This window comes from Tupaia chinensis, unplaced genomic scaffold (genome assembly GCF_000334495.1).
Source record: "Tupaia chinensis unplaced genomic scaffold, TupChi_1.0 Scaffold139733_1, whole genome shotgun sequence".
Taxonomy (NCBI): domain Eukaryota; kingdom Metazoa; phylum Chordata; class Mammalia; order Scandentia; family Tupaiidae; genus Tupaia; species Tupaia belangeri.
Genome location: NW_006199613.1, coordinates 428311 through 431713, shown reverse-complemented (window position 1 = coordinate 431713; position 3403 = coordinate 428311). Strand labels below are relative to the sequence as shown.

The 3403-nt window shown below is 57.0% G+C and overlaps 1 long non-coding RNA gene across 2 annotated transcripts in view; it reads left to right on the top strand.

Annotated features, from left to right (window-relative positions):
- The window catches only part of LOC106736398 (uncharacterized), a 33439-nt gene that overhangs the window by 2349 nt on the left and 27687 nt on the right, over positions 1-3403 (top strand). For both annotated transcript variants that reach the window (XR_003546785.1, XR_001371412.1), the window contains exon 2: positions 1448-1528. This is a non-coding gene — a long non-coding RNA (uncharacterized LOC106736398). The remainder of the gene's footprint in view (positions 1-1447; positions 1529-3403) is intronic.

Sequence of the window (3403 nt, the reverse complement as noted above, 5' to 3'; positions counted from 1 at the left end):
CCCCCGGCCGGGGGCGTAGCCGCGCCCGGGGAAGGGCGGCCTCACTCGGGCAGTCGCGGCTTGGTCTCCGCTGGGGGGTGAGCCCGCCCCAGCCCCGCGTGCCTCTCCGGAAAGGAGAAGTTCCGCGCGGCCCGGAGCTCTGCCGGCCCCGCCCAGGCCCGCCCGACCAGGGACCGCTGTGCCGAACCGGGCGGGCCGGTGCCAGGGCGGGATGCGCCTCTGACCTTCCGCCCTCCCTCCTGCCCCTGTTCGGGCCTGCTGTGTGGACCGAGCCGATTCGTGGGTTTCTTCTTCCAGACTGACGATGACGTTCACCGGGAGGACCCAGCGTCGTGCACTCTTTGTTCTTACTTTAATTTTTTATTAAGGAGAACTTTTTTATTTGACAAGATCTGCCTTCTGTGTATATATGTGCATAGGTGTGGTGTAAATATACTAAACAAACTTATATTTCAATAAAAGGGACTTTAAAATTAGAGTTTAATTCTGCGGGGTTCGGCTGCAGGCCTCTGGCGCCTGGCCCTCCCGCCCACCGACCTGGGAGCGCTGAGTCCAGCCCGGGGACTTCTGAACAAAGACAGGGCGTCCCTCTGTTGGAAATTCTCTTCAGCCAGACAGAGAAGGACGTAGGCAGAGCAGGGAGGAAAGCCGTTTCCTGCTAAGGCTGGGATCCGGAAGGGTTTCGCCATAATGTATTCCTGCATGAGTCATGTGGAAATGCTGGAGAGGCAGACCTGCCCCCCCCGAACACGCAGACGCCCCTTTCCGCCCACCCTGCCTTGCTGCGCGGTCCTGCCGGCCTTCCGGGTGTCTGATAACCTTGCACTCCCGCGCGGACCACCGGCACAGGCTGGAGGGCCAGACAGAGCCAAGCCGGGGCTGAATTCTGCCCCAGCCCCACCTCCCACGAGGGGCTGTGCCTTGCGGTTGGGACCCAGGCGTGGCCAGGTGACCCCACAGACTGCCCAGTACCTGTGGGACTTGGGAAAGTTACTTTTTGGAAACGCACAAGGGGAAGTGCTTTCTGGGCTCTGCCTGGGACTTTCTGGGCTCTGCCTGGGCTGCAGGTACTGTTTGTTCCAAGGGGAAGTGCCTGGGACTTTCTGGGCTCCACCTGGGCTGCAGGTGGTGTTTGTTCCGGTACTTTGGGCCCGAGCACCTCCCCCAGTGCCTTTTAGTTACTCCCTTTAACTCAGAGTGACTTCAGGTTTGGGCTCTAATAGTTTTTTAGACATGCCCTTGAAAACCTAGGGGTTTACAGGCTCCTGACGACACTGGCTGGGCCCCATTTCTGCGTTACTGAGGACTGTTTTACTAGTTAATGTCACCCTTAGGTTTTCAGGGCTTAGGCTAAGCCAATGCTTATTTGGGGGGAAAAAGTCCATGACTGGTGTAAGCCACATTTTTTCTAGAACATCCTGATAATGGCAAATACATCTTTTTTCAGAACACCGAGTGTGAGATCTCTGAGAAATATCTCCCCTCTATTACTACACTGCCTAAATTAATGGGAGCCGCTCTGCAAAAAGTGAGTACTCGGGAAACTGCACTTTTGAGCAGAAATAAGTTTCACAGACAGGAAATACAATCCCACCATCCTCAGCTGCTCCCCAGGCCGGGCATGGCCAGGCGGCGCCCAGAGCAGACGGCTCATTCAAACAGCTCTTCTGGGGTCCCGGGAGCCCCCTCTGCCTGTCGGAGATGCCAGCTCAGTTTCATGGAGGAGCGGGTCAGGAACTGGGCCTCCACTGCAGAGGCCGTCTTAGCTGTCGCTGTTTCTCTGGGCTCTGATGGGGCTTCCACGGAAAGATTCATGAAAGCTTCGCCAGGCCAGTGCGTGCCGCTGGGGACAAGCCATTTTTCAAATGAAAACGAGTAGGCTGCAGCACGGCTGCAAGGGGTGATGGGTCCTGCGGGCATGCTGTCCTCTGAGCCGCCTGGCACCACGCCTTCGGCAAGTGGCTTACCTCCCCATCGGTGACATGGAGTTTCAGTCGGAGTGTGGTGGGGTTTCCATGTTGACCAAACACAAGGCCCATAGGACTCTTAAATGTTTTTGCTATAAGACACATGGGCTTGCCAGAGAGGCGAGAGAGAGGGAAAGTGAGAAGTCACCCCCAGGGGATGGCCACGCCGCATTCCCTTCTCCACCATTCTCCTCTTGAGATTTCAGGCACACACGCACACGTGTCCAGCACGATTCCAAGCTGCTAGGTCTGGGATGTGAACCACAGTCGGCCATGGGGACCCAGAGCCTTAACCACCATGCCACCTACTGGCTCCACACATAATACTTTTTCTTTAAACACCTCATTTCCTATTCCTTAAAAAAGAAAAAAATTGTTCTTGGGCTTCATTATACTACTAATTTTCATCATCAAAGCCGAATCTATCCGTTTCCAAGGTGGGGATCAGTTTTTGACTTGGAAATAAATGCAACAAATTACTGAGTACACTCCTCCAGGCCGCAGAAGCCAAGGACAGCGGTTCGGTCCCTGCATGGGTGGGGCGAGCAGGTCCCTGTGGAGCCCTCCAGGGGCGGGCACGGGCTGCTGGGAGAGCGGGCACATCGCAGACCCACCACTGCTCTGGAGAGCGTTGGAAAGTGATGAACCTCTGCAGGGACAACCTTCCCAACTTCCTGCCAAGAGAAGAGTAAGCGGCCGACCTTTTCTCCCTGGATCTGACTGTTGCTGAATTCACTTTGTCAATGACAGTTCTAAACTCTATTAAGCCAACTCACCCTCCTGTCTTCAAATTGGGGAGAAAAAAATATATTGTAACACATTTTGGCACTTCTCAACCTTCTGCCTTGGAATCGCAGCGAGGAGAGCCCTCCAGCGCTGGGGCCTGGTTCTGTGGGTTACGTGGGTGAATGGATATCTGCAGTGCCTTCAAACAGTGCCAAGCATGGAGACGCGGCCCCCACGGCACCCTCAGACGGCGCCAGGCACGGAGACACGGCCCCCACGGTGCCCTCGGATGGGGCCAGGCACGGAGACATGGCCCCCACAGTGCCCTCGGACGGTGCCTGGTATGGAGACGCAGCCTGCAGGCTTGCTTGTCACTGGGGCCGCTCATCCTTCCGGGCACCATGGAGGCGAGGCCCTCCTGCCCGGCCCGACTGCGTCTGCACATACAGAACAGGAAGGGCATGTCTGTGCTCTGCCATGGCTCAGAAAACCCAGCCGAGGGCAGGAGTCGAGGGCTGACAGGGCGCGGCTGTTCGCTGGCAGACGGCCCATAGTGCCCGCGTGCGCTCTCGCGTGAAACCCCTCCTGTTCACAGTGAGGCTGCGATTCTACTTCACACGTGGCTTGCCAACCCTGGGAGCCCTGGGCTGGAATTTCACATCTTCTGTGCTACCAAAGAGATGCGCCAGTCGCGGGCCCCCCACGCCCGT